Genomic DNA, 20,422 nt, shown 5'->3' with positions numbered 1-20,422 from the left:
ATGTGTATTTTAAATATATAATTTCCATTACTTGGAGACTTGACATTGCTTTAGTCCACTTTTTACTTAACTGAGAATCTGCTTTCCATTGAGGATCATTTTCTAGAGATTGCCCATTGAATCACTGCTATAATTCTTCATGGTTTGCCTGCATTCCTTTCTCCCCATCTCTTTTAAAATGGTACTACCCTTAAAACCAAACTTACTGACTTTTGAAGAGTAAACACTTCCAAGGGCACAGAATTTATATCTATTCCAGCAATACTGTTCTTAGCTTGAAAACCATCTAGCAACACATTTTCCCAGCCCAGCTGAGAAAACACATTTCTAGTTATTTCCAACTATAATTATATAACATTGAAAGGTTTAAAATTGATATTGAACTTAGGAAGTAGAAGACTGAAATTGCAGATAGAACAATTTGCATATTACTTCCATATTTATTTCAGTGAAAAAATAGAAATTTGATCATAAATTTCTATTATTCAAACATATATCCCTTTCTTTAAACTTTAAGAGATGTTACGTATTTTCTAACACATTCAAAAGAATGTATGCCACATATTTGGAAATTATGAAGTATAATGATACCATAAACATGCAGGACACCACCACTCAATCTAAGAAGTAGAATATTAGAAATATCATTACATCATTTTGTGTTTAGTTGCTGTTCTATCTCCCCAACTTCCCAAAGAAGTAATTACATCCATAGTTTTAAGTTTGTCATTCTGATTATTTTCTTAATGGATTTATCAAACATGTGCTTGCTCTTAAATAATATATTGTTAATTACATTTGTTTGTGGGCTATCTAAAAATCACACCATATTGTAAATAGCCTAATGCAACTTTTTAAACTCAATATTATGTTTCAAAGATTCACATATTTTTATTATATTGCTATACTTCATTTATTTTCATGTTATATAATATTTCATTGTGTAATTATACTATAATTTATTCATTCTTTTGGAATTTTTAGACATTTGAGTTGTTTTCAGTTTGGAGCTACTATGAATGATGCTATTATAAATATTTTAATATACCCTGTTGCATACCTGAAAAAATTTTCTCTAGAGAATAGACATCAGAATGGAAATTACTGGATCAGAGAGCTTGTGAATACTGCAATTTTGCAAGTTGGTACCAGTTGCTTTCCAAAATGAACGCAGTAATATATTTCCCCAACAATGTTAAATAAATGTTTTCCAGAACTTGGTTTATTAACTTTCTAGATTTTTGCCAGTCTTGTTCGAAACCATCCCAAAATAATTCCTGCTACATCCTATGGAGGAATTAAAACAATACAAAGCCACTAAAACTTAGTTTTCACATTGTACAAAAATGCAAACTATAATTACTTGATAAATGAAGAAACTGGAAAATGAGACCCACACTTAAAAGGTAATAGAGACTGATACTGTAGCGATAAGCCATAATCACTTATTGAGCAGACAGGGCTCTTAAAGCAGGTATCATAACTATCCTCATATATATTAAGAAAAATGTCTCATAATTAATTAGTAAATAGGAACTCTTCAGAAGGAATACAAACTAAAAGATAAACTTTGCACTTGAAAATTATGATATCTGAAATTAAAAATTAATTGGATATTCTTGGGTGGGCCACAGTGGCTCACCAGGCAAGAATGCTTGCCTACCATGCCAGAGGACCTGGGTTTAAAACCCGATGCCTGCCCATGTTAAAAACAAAAAAAATTAATTGGATATTCTTAACAGATGACTAAAAATGACAGACAATGAACTTGGAGATGGATGAACAGAAATTATGCAATCTAAACAACAAAGAAAAAACAAACTTTTTAAAAAATGAGCAGAAACTCCCAAATCAGTGGAATAATATCTAAAGTTCTGACATTTGTGCAATTGGATTCGGAACAGAGACAGCGCAGGGATGACAACATTTGAAAGAATAGCAGCTGACATTTTTCTCAATTTGATGAAAAATGAATGTACAGAATGTAGAAGTTCAGCCAGTCTGAAGCAGGAGAAACATAAAGCTAATCACAACCAGACACATTATAATCAAACTACTGAAAACCAAAGATAAACAGCAAGCCTTGAAAGCAACTAGAGAATAGGATACATTGCATGCAAGAGGAGAAATGCAAATGATCATGAACTTATCAGAAACAATAGAGGCCAGAAGACAGTGGTTTGACATCTCTAAAATCTATTAAAAGAAAAACCATCTCCTACATTTTAACGACCATCAACTGTATCCTTCAATAATGAAGACAAAATCATTCAATTTTGCAACTTCTTTTGATAATACATAGACCTATATTTGATTTCTCAATATTTGATATTTTATAGGATAAATTTGCTAAATTTACTTATTGGTTCTCCTAGTTTACTGTAGATGGCTTGGGATTTTTTGACATGTGTATTGTGGTGTCTACAAATAAAGGTGTTTAATTCTTCACTCCAAACATCTTGTTTTCTATTTCTTTTCTTTGCATTATTGCACTAGCTTGGACCCTTAGTGTTGAGAGTGTATATCCTGGCCTTGGCCCTAGTCCTAGAAACAGTGCATTTTATATTTCACCATTAAGTGTAATGCTAGAAGCAGGTTTTGTTAAAGATGTCCTTTGTCTGAGGGGCAAGCTGTCCTTCTATTCCTTGTTTCCTAAAGAGGTCTTACCATGAATTTGTGTTGAGATTTATAAAATGCTTCTTCTGCATCTATTTACATGATCATAATTTTTTCTTTTTTCTTTTTTCTTTTTTTTAATATGATAAATTACTTTGATTTTTAAATAGTCAAACAACTTTATATTCTTTGAAGTGTGTCCCTTTTGTTCCTGATATGTTCTTTTTATACAGTGCTAATTACATTATCTAATATTTTACCATGGATTTTTGTACATATGTTCACGAAGGACACTGGGCTTTTCTTGTACATGTCTGTTTGGATCTAGTATTAAGATTAACAATCATTTTCATATAAGAAGGTGAGAAAGCTTCCTTCTTTGCTATGTTCTGAAAGAATTTGTGTAAATTGGTATTGATTTTTCCTCCTCTGTATAACAGAAATTCTCAGGGAAATCATCGGGAACTTCAGTTTTCATGAAGGAGGTTTTTGATAATGCATTCGATTTTATTATTAAATATGGGGATATTCCAGTTTTCTATTTTTGTCAGTTTGAGTAAAGTATGCTTTTCCAATGTACTTTTCTGGTCATTGAATTGTATTTATTTGGAAGAAACTTCTTCACAATATTCTTATCCTTTTAATGTCTAGATTTAGTTGTGATGTCACTTCTTTCATTTTTTAACGCTATTGATTTGTGCTGCTTTTAAAATCCCTTTCGCGGGGGGGGCGGGCAAATTTAATAATCATTTTAAGTAATAATTTTGGCTTTGATAATTTTCTCTATTGTTTGTTTTTTTAGCCTATTCCATTTTGGGGGGACTTAATTTGATCTTTATTCTGATTATTTAAGTGAAATCTGTGATAATTTATTTTGGACCATTATTCCTTAATATGTACTTAAGCCATTTGTTACCTGTTAAGCACTGAATTAGGTATATCTCACAAAATTTGAAATATTGCCCTATCTTAGGTTTTCTTGTAATTCCTTGGTGAGCAAATAAATTAATTAATGAAATCTTGCTAGTGAAGAATCACCAATCTGAAATAAGTGAACCCATAACAGTTGGGTTTTGCTTTGATTTGATTAGAGTGAAAGCTGTAGTCACAGCAAAATCAATCTAATTTTCCTTTTATAATTAATAAATGAAAAAATATTAAGAAATTCACTGAAAGAAAGACCATGAAAACCATTCAATATAATCTTTCTGAAACCTCATAAAATAGATTTGATAACAAATTCCCTTCTTTTCCTTTCATTTCATTATTTTATTTATAATTTTACAAGCATACATATATTTTATATAATGCCATTTTAGAAATCATATTTTTAAGAGCCACCATTTTAGAAAAGTATATTTATGTACACACAATATTCCAAACAGCATAAATTTTTTATGTTCAATAATCCTTTCTACCAAAAATACCATTCAGTGTATTTTTTTTTGCATGACCAGGCACCAAGAATTGAACCTGGGTCTCTGGCATGGCAGGCAAGAATTTCACCTGCTGAGCCACCATGGCCTGCCCCATTCAGTGTATTTTTTTAGTACAATTGCTTTCTTTATGGAAAAGATAATTCCACTGATAACCTTCTTTTAAATCCAGCCATTGATATTATTAGGCACAATCATAAATTCTCAATCTGTAAAAAGAAAACTAAAATACTGCCACCTGTGACAGAGAATAATTGTTTTTTATACTTTTTCTCTTTCAGTGTTATGCTGTGACCTCCATTACATCTGGAATCAAAATTCCATTAATAGTTTACTATTTATTATCATTCTCTTAACTTTCCTACAATGTGTAGCACAGCTAGATTTTCTTTATTACCATCACCTTGAGCCTGTCTATAAATGATAGGAATAATAAAGGGAAAGAGTGCTAACAGGTATTGAGCTTTCATTTTACTCCAGGTACTATATATGGTAATTTTTTAATACAGTGACTCAAAATCCCATTAAATCGTTATTTTCACTGTTTTAATAATGAAAAGACGGAGACTCAGAGATGTTAGAGAACTTGCTTGAAGTTATGTAGCTAATCTGTGGCAACATTGAAAATATTCAATCCATTTCTTAATACTATTATACTAACATAGTTTGTTTTCCCAGCCTTTATCAAGACCCTGGCTTCCAAAAATGCTTTCATTTTTGGTACATTCTTAAAAACTAAGACAAGTTCGTGACTTTTTGTTAAGTTCCACCAAAGAGACAGTCAGTGCATTAAGTAAGTTATTCTTTAAATGTAAATAATCCAAACTCCTTGTCATACTTAATATCTAACTCCATTCCCTCCCATCTCCCTTTCTCTAACAGGTACTTAAGAATGTATATAGCGTATTAGTGACAGAGTCTTCCAATACGAAAAATTTAGAATGGCCATAGCCCAAACACCCCTAAAGAGAGGGATGGAATGGAAAGATCAAAGGGGATCGTGGAGTTATACAGAGAAGATAGGATTTAACAAATGAATATGAATGCTGACTCATTAAATTGAAATCTCTTTTAATCTCCAGTATCTTAGAGCAGCTAGAAGTAAAAACCTAAAACTGTGGAATTGTAACCCATGCCAAACTCTGAAATATGTTCTACAACTAATTGTGGTGCTGTGCTTTGAAATTTATTGCTTTTTTTTTTTTGGTATATATGCTATTTTTCACAAAAAAAGAAGGGGGAAAAGTCAGTTGTGATGATAAAAAAAAAATATTTAAGCCCTCTAGCCTCCTGTATTCTGCAGCAGCTAGAAGGAAAAAAATCTGAGAAGATCATATGGTAGCCCATGACAAACTCTTGGGTCTGTCCCTGTAACTACTTGTTGAAGAGTGCTTTGAAAACTATTGCTTTTTTATTTCTTTGCTTTGTATATGTTATACTATATGATCAAAAAGTAAAAAAGAATGTCTGTAACAGAGATTTCAAAACTAAAGTTTGAGTTCATCTATGTTATTTTCCTCCATTTATTTTTTGGTCTGCTTTACAAAAAAAAAAAAAATACCCCTTACCCATTCTATGACTCAAACATCAGTGGAATTCAAGAAGTAACTCACAACAGGAACTGCCAGACAAGCCAAACCCTCTGTACACTCCCCCTCCGAACCCAGGCTCAACCCTGTTCCCACTCGCCCCGAGCCCCGGGCAGCAGAGAAGCCTCCGCTCTAGCCAGAGAAGGGGGTGTGGGGAAATGAAACTTGGGAAATGACTCAAACTTCAAAAAGATAAATAAAACAAAATATTTAAATGGGAAAAGTATAAATGTGCACTACTAATCATGCAAAAAGCAACCCAATAGAGATAATGAGAGATGGTCAGTATTCCTTAACTTGAACAATAAGTTCTAAGCACTTTATAGGTGTATTTAATTCCTCTAACGAATGCATTGCACCTGCTATTATTACCCCTTTACAAATAATAACTAAGGAACTAGAGAAATGCCCAGTCACACCAAGTGTTGGAGGGCACGAGAGAGGAAGTGGCTTGTCAATTCATGCCGATATTACACGGTGGAGACAGAGCTGCTGAGATTTAGGTGCTCGCCCATCTACCATGTGGCAATACGCTGCTTAACTTCTATGCATATAAACTCGAAGACTTGGATGGATGGATGCTTTTCTAGGAAAATACAATTACAAGTAGAATACGTAAGAATATAATATAATTCTGATGCATGCCATCCAAAATACAAAATAAAGACAATTTTCCAAGAAATCGAGAAAGCTACCAAACCATTACCTACTGGGAAAAAAAAAAAAAAAAAAAGAATTGCCAAACCAGCAGGTAATGTCACGGGTCTTTTGGCTCATATGCATCACTTAATATCTCTGTCCCTTCTACATATTGAAAGCAGAGAAAATTCTGATGGTGATAAAGGGAAGGAAAATGTGATGTCTGGAATCACACTACGCTTAAATAAATATGATATTGTTAGACCAAAAAATGATAAAAATGAGACAACAGGTAAGTTATGTCTCATTTATCATTTCATCAATAGTAGGGTCGCTTTTTTAGTTAACTGCATTACTGAGGGCAATGCCCTCTAGCTCCCACCACTGGGGTGCCCTGGCAGACTGTCCCCTCCCATATGGGTTTGCGGGGACCTGCCTTCCTAGAGCTCACACGAGGTCACAACACTCCAAGACAGGGACTGGAAGACACAGCCACTGCTCCCTGCTACATTCCACTGGCCAATCGAGTCCCAGGGCCCCAAATTACCCGCCAGGAAGCCTAGACCATGTGTTCATGTGTTCTCCCCCTATGTGAGGCGGCAGGAAGTGCGAATGGTGAGTCTGCAGCCAGGCTCTGCCCCAGTCCATTTTTCTCATACACAAAAATCCACTTGACTCTTCCCTACAAACACTGAAAATGCTCGTGCTCTCTCCAAAATGCTACCCAGGCCCCGGATCAAGTATATCCAGGCAAGGCACAGCCTTTTTCTGCTGGTAAAGCAGCCTCTCCTTCCCTGGTCTCCTATTTTCCTTCTTAAAGCTTCATCAATACACATTATTAAAGTCTGTTTGCCAATCCTTTCCCCTGGAGCCCCTTAGATACATGGTCTGCCTTCCAAGTATTCCCCAGACCAATTTTTTTGCCTAACAACTTTTGAGTATAATGGCATTTCCTCAATAGTTGAATATTTCAAATATTTATTTGTTTAGTTATAGCTTTGATCAGTTTCTTATCCTTTTGGACCGAGGCTGAAATGCGAAAGTAAGTCAAGCAAATAGAGGAAAGTAAGGAATAAAATTACATGATGATTTGTAGAATCTCATCTTTTCTCCTTAAAATACTTCAATTACAGAACATGAGGAAATAAAGAGGGTAAAGGTTCTTAAATATTGATCGGTTTCAAAAGAAATGCTCATCTACTATCTAAGCCAATACTCTCCTTTAAAATATATAGCCTGCAATACAGAAGACACTAGTTAAGTTGTTTTTAATTTGCTGATGATTGACAAGGTAGACCAAAAGGTCTTTCACTTTCTCTCTGGAAGGGACATTAGAACAGCTGCTCACATGCAGGTTAATGGGCCATATATTTCCAGTCTCTTCTTGCTGACCAGCTGTAAGGCACATAATTGTCCTTGACAGTCAGTCATAATTTATTCCTGCCTTAGGTGGCTATTAACTTCAGCAATAAACGTATAGAGGCTGTTGGACTCTGTTATCTTAGCACTTTAGATGAACCTGCTATTCCTACTCACAGTATACAACATATCTACACATTGCCAGAAATTGCATATAGACTATTATCACACAGGAAATGTTCTTTGGTTCTCACAGGATTCTAGCAAACTTCATAAACATAGATGTTCTACCCCTTTTTGATGACATACACTTTCATTACAGAGTTAAGACACATTTATCCATCACTTTTTAAGGGGATATTAATTGCTGATATTAGGGCATCACCAATGCACATACTCTTGACACGCAAGTTCATCAGTACAAGAAAGGTGATGCTAGGGGAGTACTAATGTACCAGTAATGGATTGTACTATCTGGAATACTTAACCAGGGAAGTATTACAATGAACCATCAGTCTTTATGGTATATCCTGGGCTGCCATTCTACTGCATGGACAACTAGGGGAATCTTCTACAAGGAGAATACTGAGATGTTCTGTTGGGATGAGTTATTTCCATTTTTTGACAAAGTAAGCAGAGATGGAGAGGGAGCTGCAAAGGGAAGACAGGATTTGTGAGAAATGTTAAACCACGTGCCTCTCTTCTGACCTGTGAAGCAGCCACTGTACCTATGAGTTCTTTGAATGACTCAAGTTGGGGACACCATCTAACCCAGCCTTGGTTACCTTCCACTTTGAGAATGACTTCCAAAGCTTTCCAAAGCATGAAACACTCTCTTAGGTCTCAGAAAATCACCAAGAGCATTTATTTTTATTTAGGTCAACTCCTATTATTCTTAACATCTCACAGGAATAAATTCAATTAGAAGAATTCCTTTCAAAGAGAGAGAATCTTAGTTTTCTTCATTGAACAATACCATTTTATCCTTTTCAACACCTACAAGATTAAAGGCACAATAACTTTCCTGGTACATCTTATCAGTATAAATAACTCTCCTAATGTATTGCTATTGCTTTTCTTTGTTTAGTTTATGTAAACAACTCTTTTGAAGTGTCATGTAATTACTATTACACTTCACTCATTTTGAGTATACAATTATTTTTCTGTAAGTTTTTAGAGTTGTGCAGCCATCATCGTGATCTAGTTTTAGAACCTTTCCATCACCCCATTAAGGTTCCTTATGCCCATTTGCATTCACTCCCTGTTTTGGCTCCCCACCCTCCCCGCACAACCACTCCTCGGCTTTTTTGTCTCTATAGATTTATCTTTTTAATACTTTCATACAAATGGAATAATACAACATATAGTCCTTTGCATCTGGCTTTGTTCTGCTTTTTTGTCTCTACAGATTTATCTTTTTAATACTTTCATACAAATGGAATAATACGTTTCCATTTGCATCTGGCTTTGTTCACTTATGAAAATGTTTTTGTGATTCATTTGTGTCTTAGCATGTAGTTGTAGTTAGTTCCTTCTTGTGGCTAAGTAGTATTCCATTGTATGGATAGACCACATTCTGTTTATCCATTCAGCAGTGGATGGAAATTTTGTTTGTTTACCCCTTTAAGCTATTATGGATAAGGCTGTTCCATACAAGTCTTTAGTGAACATATGTTTTGATTTCTCTTAGGCAGATACCTATGAGTGGAGTTGCTAGGTTGTATAGCATATTCATTTTAAGATATTTTTAAAAACCACTGAATTATTTTCCAAAGTAGGTGCACCACTTTACATTTCCATCATGTTTGAGTGTTCCATTTTCTTCACATCCCTTCCAGTGTTTGTTACAATATTTTATTATAGCCATTTTAGGTGGGTACAAACTGATATTTCACTGTGGTTCTAATTTGCATTTTTCTAGTGACTAATGATGTTGACCATCTTCTCAGGTGTTTATTAGTCTTCTTTGGTGAAAATCTATTAAAATCTTTTGCATATTTATTAACAACTTTATTTAGATATTATTTATCTTACAATATAGACCATCGATTTAAAGGGTAAATTCAGTGGTTTTTGGTATATTCACAGTCGTACAAATATCACCATAATCTATTTTAGAAAATCTCATCATCCCAAAAAGAAATCATGTACCCATTAGGAGTCAGTCACCATTATCCCACCCCCAACTTTCAAATTGGGTTGTATGTTTCTTGATTGTTGAATTGTAAGAGTAAAAGTTTTTTAGCTATTCCGGATATGAATAATTTATCAGATATATGTTTTGCAAATATTTTATCCAACTCTGTCACCTGTCTTTTTTTATCTTGCTAAGGTGTTTTCTGTAGTGCAAAACTGTAATTTTGATGAAGTCAGACTTTTCCATACTTTTCTCTATGAATTGTACTATGGTGTCATATCTGAGAACTCTTTGTGTAACATAATTCATGAAGATTATTGAAACACTGGGTCTTATGAGAAAATTATTATGCTATTCGTTATGGAGGAAATTGAATGTCATAGAGTTAACTAACTTTCTTAGGGTTTATGAATTAATAACATATTGCCTTCCACTTTTAGACAGGCAATGATTGGGACTCCCTTAACTTAACATCACTTTAATCAATAACTATTAGATATTAAAATTTAGGCCTTAGGGTTTAAATGTGAACTCTGCTCAAGGAGGAGGGCAAGCAGTGCACACAATTAGTGCATTCTCTTCAACAGGATAAAAGTTTTCATGTGAACCGCCGCAGAACCACATAACTGATTTATCCAGAGTGTATCTAATAATGTGTTTTTAAAAGGAGTAGAAGGAGATCAACTAGGAATGCTATTGATTGTATTATATGAGTGTACTAGTTTCTTTTGTATTAACAAAAGGCAAGAGTTGCTGTTTGTATTAATCATTGCGTGATGGTTTTGCGATGGTTTGCTAAAAAACAGTTATACCCACAATGCCACGAAAATCAAGTCATATAAAATTGGTGTGTTGCATGTGGGGAGGAAAGAAGAAATAAATACCCGTCATTCATTTCCATTTCCAGCCACTAAAGTAAGTGGTAATAGTAGCTTCTTCTCTTTGTAATTATACAGGAAGTAAAGTAAAAATGGAAAACAGCAACAGAAAACCATACTCAAAATGCTTCACATGAGCGCTTTATATCCTCAAAGAAATTTGCAAATATATTAGTGACCTCTCATATTGTCACAGTGGCTTTGCATCAGTAATACTTTTCTATATGTATTCTATAATCCTGCAATCATATTCAGATTTTATTGTGATAGCTCAGATACCAAGAGTATTTGAAAGTAACACAGTACAAAAAGTAACATCAAGGATGTAAACTATTTATATAGTCATCATAAGTTGCTGTTGTTTTGAGAACAGCTGGAACATGTACAGCTTGGTTATGATCCTTCAAAACCCCTGGCATTTTGATTTTATCATTTTCAGCAGCCTTAACTATACTCACTCATTGCTTCCATCACTCTTCACAGCTCAGCATCTTTACCTGTCAGACCCAAGAACTATAATCTGAATTGGTGAGATCAAAACACAATTTACATCATGCCATCAAGCTGTCTTGGGAGAATTCTAGACCCACACAATACCATCCTACAGAAAGGTATGGCAACTGGCATTAGGAAATGGGAATCTAAGCCTCTTCAGCCCTAGTTACTCTGGGTCAGGCCTTGGAAAAATCTCTTCCAGGTTCAGTTTTTGAAAGTGGAAATGAAAGTGAAAATAGTAGGCACCCTTCCCAGAAGTGCTCCGTGTCCAGATAAGATCATATGTAGTGGGCCTCCCTCCTGGAGACTGAGCTGAGATCATTCCATAGATTCAGGCATATCTCGGCAAGAGGAGACAGATTTCAGAGCCTACGATAGGCCGAGGAGAGGGGACAATGGAATGGGGGCTTCTGGGGACCTGAGAAGAAGGGAGCTGGGAGTGACAGAGAAGTGAGTGGACCAGAGGGAGGCAAAGGGGAAGTTAGAAAACAGCTCCTGCAGAGACAGTGTCAGGGCTAACAGGGCTCTGGGGACACGACACCATCTGTATGCTTTTGATTTTCTGTGTAGCCCCTTTCAAACTCTCTTCTTGATAGGTTTTCTGTAGATATTTTTGTGGTAGGTATCACTTTGATTTTTATGTATTTGTAAGTCACCATGAAAAATTCACTTTTTAAATGATCTATATCAGATGTTTATTAAAGCATCCTGTCAACTAATACTACACCTTAATTACTGAGTTTTGATAATGTGCAATCAAACCTTTATTGAATTCTGATTGGTTCTCTGTCTTTGTGGTCCAGTCCAGCTGCAACTCAGTCTGTGATGCACAGCGAAGACAGAAATGGTACAGGAAATATTCCTGTATGCGCAGTCTTACATTTTACAGGACAATTGATAATAAAGAGCATGCCATTTTGGTTAAGAGCAGGATTTTTCAAATCCTAGTTTGCATTCTGGCTATGTGAACTGTGGCAATATCAATAGTAGCTAACCCATAGGTCAGTGATGGAAATTAAATAAGATGATGCTTGCAAAATATGTGGTAGAGCTGCTACTACATGGTATGTACTCAAAAGTACCAGCTATTATTTTACATTTTCTACGTGGATACTGCATAACGTGTGGGTTAGCTGATTCCACCAATCAAACCTCTTAAAGCATAATGGGTTTCACCAATAATAAATGTACACCCATGTGTCTTTGTTTTACAATTTATACATATCACAGCTATGTAAGCTAAATAAGAACATGAACAGGTTCCTGAAAGACTCAAATACTCAGTCTTACTTCTGGTTCACAGACTTTCTTCACTGTTTCCAATGCATATCACAGGGCCTGCCACATAATAAATAAGAGCGGCCCAGAGAATGTGGATTGACTCACTGTTGAAGGTCAGAATTGGATTAGCCATGACACTATAGCTTCTATTTTCCAGTTAGACCCCTGCACTTCCACTGATTTTCACCATAACTCAACTTCCCCCCCTCCACCTCCCAGGATTTGCAATTTCGGGTTTCCTTCTCTTGATTCTATGCTCAAAACATTTGTTAAAGTCAAAAATCATATAGAATGTTATTATCATGAATTCATGCGCTAACTTTCCCCAAGCCTCCTGTAACTCTTTTTTATTAGCTTATTTTATATTCTTTATTGTAACCTCAAGCAACTATTTCAAATCATTCCTTTTATATGTTAGTCTATTTCTCAAAGCCCTCACAAGGACAGCAGTTTTACTTTACAAGGCAGAAGCCATACCATATTATCTTATACTCCCTCTTTCAACCTCCACCTTCTTATCAGCCTTTAATTCCTTCCCCTTCACATCTGGACCTACCTAAAGTTCCATCTTTCCATGGACTGTCTCTATAATAATTGTACCCCTTTCTCCTTATTTGGAATATCCTTTATGGGCTCTTTCCACATTTTCATAGATTTACTGGTCCCCTGTTTTTGAAAAAAGTCAACTGCATGTTCATTTGATCCTACTTCCCACTCTATTTATTTTCTATTTATTTTCCTATCTCCTGCCTGAGATAACTGCCAAAATTTAAGAATGGGTGAACTGCGTTGTCATCTTCACTCCCTAAGCATGTGATTCTTCACAAATTCCTAAAAGTACAGTTTACAGCATTATCTTTATTCCTAAATTATTCTCTTGAAGAACATCAGCAATGTCCTACCTCATTGACAACTCATTATTCATTTGTAATTATTGATTTATAAGTGCTTTTCTTGGTATGTAACTACTTGGTCATAAAAACATGAAACCACAAATATGTCCCTTTAGTTGGAATAGAAGGACAATAATTTGGCTCATAATCCATGGTCAGTTTTAAGAAATATGCCTCAAAATCTCTTTGAGAAGAGATTTAAAAGTAGAAGCAAAATCACTGTTGCACATAAATGAAACTTGTTTAAATGAACAGACTAATAGTTTGAATGACAAAAGCAGATAACTTAAGGCAGACAAACCTGTTGCTGACACCCAAATTACGGCAGAAATTATGGCCAGAGAAAAATGGAAAGCACCTCATGGACTTAAATACCTTGGAGGTATTCAATCCCTCCATTAGCAGATGAGACCTGACTTGGAACACTGTAAGAAAAATGCATAAGTTCATATATTTCTAAAAGTTTCGTGCTGACATAATTACTACAGGATACCTAGCAGGAACTAAAATGGACCAGATAAAATTCAGGGGCCATAAGTATCAATTCTGCTGTGTTTTTAAAAATAAGCATTAAAGTTTAACTGCTTTAAGAAAAGAAGAAGAAAAAGAGAGCATTCCATAATAACATATTTGTGGTCCATTTAAAAATATCATTGATATCGAATGACTCCTTTTATTTATTTTTATTTATTTATTTTTTGCATGGGCAGGCACCAGGGAGCATTCCTTATATGCGACTAAAAATTGTTTTTAATAATTGTTATAAAATGAGTGAAGGGAAGAAGGAAATTCATATCCCAAGGAAAAAGTGGAGAATGAGTAATTAGGTGTCACCTAACTCACTCCTGCTTTATCAAATCTATGATTGAGGCAACAATTAGTAGGCTTTCCTTATTTTTATCAAAGCTTTTTTTAATATTGTTTATTAAAGTATTCTGAATCTAGTCTAGGTTTCCCATCCCCCATTCGTTTCAGTGTTAAATAATCTACTTAAGAAAACAAAAGTTATCAAGTGGGTGTTCATCCGCTACAAAGCACAAAGGCTTTTATTAGTTTTGATATACTGTGAAATGGGGTGACTTTGAACACCATCCTTTAGGACCAATGCTTTCCCTGATGAATGAAAGAGCTAGAAATTAAAGCAAAACCAACACCAACCTTCTTTTTCCATTTAAAAGCTCCTCCTTCTTTCCACGTAAGCCATCCATGTTGCTTTTACCTGTTTCCGGTGTTAAAGTGCTTATTCCTAATTCACCCTGGTTCACGCAGTTCCTGCAATTCCCTCCACTAGACCTTTAATTCATCCAGATTTTCATTTTTAAACACTTATTTCAATTTCCTGACTTTTTTGAACCTCTCCAATACTCCAAGGAAAAATGTTCTCCAAAACTTTACCCTGTCCTTTAAAAATACAAATTTAGCTCTTATTTTCTGTTCTTATTATGTATTTAAATAAATCCTAGACTGTTTACATTCCTCAGGCACTCTTTAAAAGCAAGTTTGTGTCACATACCTTAATTTAATTTTTCTTTGCACCCAGTAAATTATGTATAAATATAAGAGGCACTTACTATTTATTAGGGAAAAAAATGAAAGAATGAACAAGTGAGTGCAGGTTGAGACCGATCTGTTGATTTTTGTTTGGAGATAGCAAATTAATCTTAGTTTCCATTTCTATTTCATTACCTATGACAAGAAGAATTATTGAGAAATGTAAAATAGGAAGAATAAATATCAACCAAATTGTTGCATACATTTTAGAAAAGAATTATGAAGGAAAATGCCACCCATGGACTAAATAGAAAATAACTTGCTGTATATATAAATATAAATAGAGGATCCAGGAAAACCACCTTTACAATTGCATATCTTTCTTTCCTACGATGTGAAATGCAGTTTACCTTTAAAGTGCATGTATTTACCAGCCAGGGCAGTGAATTTAATGCCCAAAGCATAATCAGTGCTTAGTACGTACTTGCAAATGTCATTCACCTTCAGTAGCTTCACAGTTCCACTGCTGACAAGGAGTAAAGCCAAAAGGGGTCCTAACTTCCATTCAAACTATACCATATTATTACCATTAAATTGAATGTAATTAGAATTACAATGAACTATTATATAATTTTTAAAGTAAAATTATTTTTCCATTAAGTTTTACAATGGCCTTTGGTTTGGTGCAGTGCAACTGGACCTAAAAATAAAATCTCAGCTAAATGAAAAGCTCAGATGAACTGATAATTTCAGTAGGTTGGAATATCCCTATGTATTTTGTCCCAGTGACCTTTCTGAGGACAAAACCTCAAGGGATACTCAGTTAAATTTATATCCCAAGGCACATTATAAATTTGTCAGACCCAGAAGAAATGCATTGTGAAGTGCATGAAAGCAGCCCCTTGATATGAGGGAGTGATAGAGAAGAGGAGGCAGGTCAGTCCTTCCTACTTAAATCAGCATCCATGATCTCAGGTCTGCAGGACTAAGGAAGGTCCTCAAAGCTCCCTGGCATCATGTGTTTCATTGCCCCAACTCAATTCGGCATCAGTACCCACAAGCAGAACCCATCCCAATCATTGTCATGAAGTTGAGGAGTTTACATATATATTCACTTCTTCGTAATGCAGTTAAGGGAGAGGCAGTGAAGAAACGCACATTACCTTTCTGATACGGGTCCACGTAGCAGAGGGCGGGACATCTCAGGATTCCATTTCTCTCGGGGTGTGGCAACGTGTCCAGCTTTCGGTCAGTTTGAACTTCCATTTCATGCAGACTGCTTGTCTCTATCTCCCAAAACTGGTGAAATGATGAAGAATAAACAAACAAAATCCCCACTTTATTTTGATTCTTGCACCCTGATGGTACCCCTGCCAGGTAAACCAGCTAAGGGCTGGGCTCCCTACCAGCTCTCTCAATCAGAGCAGAGCCATTCCATCACACCCTCAGAAGAACAGGAGTGTACCCCGTCTTTCAGGGAACTGATTCCCGGGAAAAGTTTGTCTTGAAGCCTTAGGAGTCCTTGGATGGCAGTGCATTTCGGTAACCCTCTGTGCACAGTAGGGCAACCCCACATGTGGATTCTTGATGTGGCAAATCATCTCCAGACACCAAAAGAACTGGAAACGGTCCTTCTCTAAACCTATATCAATTTTTCTCAAAAGCAAACATCCTGTGCTAAACACACACATTTGTTAGCAATTTCGTATCATAAAGCTTTTTCAAAGCAGATTCATTGGCAGTAGGAAAGCCTTTTGAAAAATAAAATAACTTCAGAAACTTAAATTTCTCCTTTCTCTGCTTTTTTTAAAAAAGATTTCTCACACGTTTGTGTTCAAAATATAAGCCTGTTTTCCATTAACATTAAATATTTATCATGATACAATAACATGACACTGTATCAGAATGTCTAAGGTAAACTTGAAAACCATTAGAAAATGCAAAAAGGTTGTGGTTGTGCTTTTTATGTAAGTGCAATAAAATAAAGCTCTTTAAAAATTACTAAACCACTTCAAACATAATATTTTTAAATGCAGCAATATAGAGAGAGTTAAGATTCAGTCTGAGCCCATGTTTCAATTATATTTCCTAAAGAAAATAATTGAAGTTGTTGTGAACTTCTTGACCCATTTACAGAAATCTGCCGATGTGCAGTAGCGTGACTCTCTCTGCGTGTCGCCATCTCAGTCCAGCAAAAATATGAAGAACCAATGAGGGGCATTGAATAAACATACAAGGGGATTTCTAGGATTTAATCTAAAGTGAATTTAAAAATACATCGTGAGTGGGAACTAATTCAAGCCTGTCTCTTTTGGTCTCAAAGAAAGTATTTATTTGAGGCTCCATTACAGAGCATCTGCTACTTGCAAAGCACTATTAGGAAAACAGAGACAACTCAGCCACAGTCAATCTTCTTAGAGTTTCTCTTGGAGAGATCAAGAATCTGACAGTGTCACTACCATGTAATTATGGCTTATTATTCTTATAACAAATGTAGCAATTAATATGGGGATAGAGAAGAGGGAGGTTGATTAGAATAGGAGGACTGGAAAGGGCCATAAAAAAAAAAGAGATACTTTGGGAGTATTTAGTTCTTTGATAGAAGATCCTGGAGAGAGGTGAGCAAAGCAGAAGGACTTTCCAAGCAGAGAGAACCATATCATGAAATACACAGTCGCCTAAGGTGCAGGGGGCTTTGAATATTAAATGTCTTTAAACACAATGTCGAGATCTCTTTTGAAAAGTACACTCTGGCAACAGTTTAGAGCTGTGAACTCCTAAATGAAATGTGCACACGCTGGTCAGAGGCGGTGGGGATATGCAAGATAATCAACAGGTATTTATTTATTTTTACTTTGCCTTTATCACTTCAAATCTGTGTCTATTTTATAAAGTGCATAATATTTTGGTAGAGTGGAACATGTACATAATTTATAAAGAAATAAATATACAATATCGGTGGCATATGTACCTTCCTTAGATTCTTGAGTATCTTCCAAATATCTCATACCTTATAGAAAGAATATTTTTAAACCAGCAGTAACCACAGCTCTGTCTTTGTCTGATGTGAGATTAGAGAGAACTAATTAGTAGAGAGGATGGGCTTAGAAAAAAAGAAATAGGATAAGATTGATTTAGAGAAATGCTATTATGAATCTTAAGCATTTACATTTATTGTAGAACTACAGCATATGGTGAATGATTATATATAATTAAATAAGAGAAGGTAGAGACCCTGAAATTATTTCCAGACTCTAACATGAATCAAATATATTTTTGCCCCCACCACATTAAGTCTCAATACATGACAGCAACTCCAATTAATGGTTGTTTATATTCAAGCTACCTATGTAAATTCTAGTCATTTTTATCTAGGATAATTACATATCTTTTTTAAAGCTCAGTTTTCTCACCTGCATAATGAACATAATAATACTATTATTTAACGGTTGGGAGTAAGACAGATATGACTTCGTGTCATTTTATTGTCATGCTAGAGTATTAACAGGTCTCCCCAGAGATCTGTTTTAATTCTAAAAGGGGAATGTGCTTTTCCTTAATTTTGGATTAATTATTTAGAGGCTCCAGACTCTGTGAAGTTATGTTAACTTGTAGAGCATCTGTTAGAGTTGCCAATCATTTCTGTCTGCTAGAAAAGGTAGCTCCAAAATGAATGGCTGTCCTGCCTTTTGTAGGACACTGACCGGTTTTACATTACTACTTATCAGTCTTATGCTAACAATTCTTGTTTCTGTGTCTATAGATACATAATCACTTGAATTCTCTTTGAACCAGCTTCACCATTTCGCTTGTGGGATAAATAAATCTTTTATGTGTGCTTGCTATAGATTTACATGACATTCATTTTTAAACAATTTTGGACAATACTACATCACAATGGCTGATATTTATAGAGTACTAACTGTTATGTGCAATTATTAACTCAAGGGGTTCTCAAAACAAGAATAAGATGGGAATTAGTATGATCCATGTTTTACAGAAAAGAAAACTCTGTGGTGTGATTATCAAGTGTTGGTCAAATAGATGTCAAAACAAAAGAAAGTGCATCTTTGCCCTAAGAATTGTTATTCTTCAATTACCTCTATCTCTTGATTTAAAGAACTTAGGACTTAATACTGACCAAAGAGCTCAGTTACCCTCCTTTCTACCAAAACTCTGTAGTAATCAGATGAAGGAAAATATGTGGAACATTTATTATTTGAGATCCTCATTTTATGATTCCTTATTTTCTCCCCTGATTTCTTTTCAGTCTGTATTCTCTGCCTTAGTTCAGTTTATACCACCAGTCATTAAGGGCTGAAATTTTGACATTGTCTCAGGATCCACAATCACTAGATATATAATCTAAAATTTATCACATATACTTATTTACAAATTCTACATCTTTTACATCTACAAAGTGATAGAAAATACAAGATGAGAGAATTCTAGCTTCTGTCCCTTCTACTGTTACAGTAACGAACTGAAACTGACTCCCAATTCTAAAAGCCAAGACAGCACCTGAACCAGCCATCGAACCTCAGGCAGGCCAGGGCACTGCAGTGTCTGCTCTCCTTGTTCTTGTTGTTATTATTAGATTTGAGGCATTTGACAGAAAGTTGAAGTAAACAGACAAAGTACATGCACTGTCAATATATGCATATTTAAGCATTTATGCTATTCATGCTCTGCTATACTTAAATTTTTGCACCTTATAAATTAAACAATTTGTAATTGAAATGAATATAACAATGAATATAAATAGAAATTCTAATTTTTCCTCTCTCCGTCCCAACTGATTGCCTAGCAGCCTCCCTATCTCACCGGGGTGAGTGAAGACGGTGTAATTCTATACTCCTAACAGCATTATCTTCCCAAAAGGGGTATCTGAGGGTCATACTACAGGAAATTTTCATAAGCACATGTTTTAGACATAACCTGAATCTTTTGCCTCTTTTTTTGAGTAATATGGTTCCCTCTGTTGGGAATGCCTCTGGCATGCCATCTTCTCTCTTCCTATGACCTATCAAACCCTAAGCATTGAAGGGATACTAAAGGTCTCCAGGTATCACCTCTCTCCGTACTAGCCTCTCATCTCTCTGTTCCAATTCATCTCCCACCTTTGATATTTCTGAGTCAGCTCCAACCTGTGCTCTAGCACTTTGGACCACTTGTCTTGTGTCCTAGGCAGAAAATGGCGCCAGCTTCCACCCCACAAAGGCACCCCCTGAAAATATATTACCTTATATGGCAAAAGGAACTTTGCAGCTATGATTAAGTTAAGGAGAGTTCCCTGGATTATCTGAGTGGGCCCTGTGTATCACAAGGGTTATTATAAAACCAGAGCAGGAGGGCACAAGTCAGAGAAGGAGATTTCATAGAATCAGAAAGAAAAGGATTTGAAGAAAGGGGCCAGGAGCCTAGGAATACTGATGAACTCTTGAAGTTAGAAAAGTCAAGGAAATGGATTCTGCCCCAGGGCCTCCAGAATAAATGCAGCCCAGCTGATCGCTTTATCCTTCTGAACTCCAGAAGTCTGGGATAACAAAATTGTGTTACTTTAGCCACTGTGTGATCACCTGCTGCAACAGAAGTAGGAAACTAACAC

The 20,422-nt window shown here is 35.4% G+C and overlaps 1 long non-coding RNA gene across 4 annotated transcripts in view; it reads right to left on the bottom strand.

Moving 5' to 3' along the window:
• The window catches only part of LOC143660370 (uncharacterized), a 270,434-nt gene that overhangs the window by 57,538 nt on the left and 192,474 nt on the right, over positions 1-20,422 (bottom strand). For all 4 annotated transcript variants that reach the window (XR_013163987.1, XR_013163986.1, XR_013163989.1 and 1 more), the window contains one exon: positions 15,978-16,113. This is a non-coding gene — a long non-coding RNA (uncharacterized LOC143660370). The remainder of the gene's footprint in view (positions 1-15,977; positions 16,114-20,422) is intronic.

The sequence above is a fragment of the Tamandua tetradactyla genome, chromosome 16 (assembly GCF_023851605.1).
Source record: "Tamandua tetradactyla isolate mTamTet1 chromosome 16, mTamTet1.pri, whole genome shotgun sequence".
Classification (NCBI taxonomy): domain Eukaryota; kingdom Metazoa; phylum Chordata; class Mammalia; order Pilosa; family Myrmecophagidae; genus Tamandua; species Tamandua tetradactyla.
The sequence above is the reverse complement of the archived record's forward strand: the minus strand, read 5'-3'. Positions and strand labels throughout refer to the sequence as shown.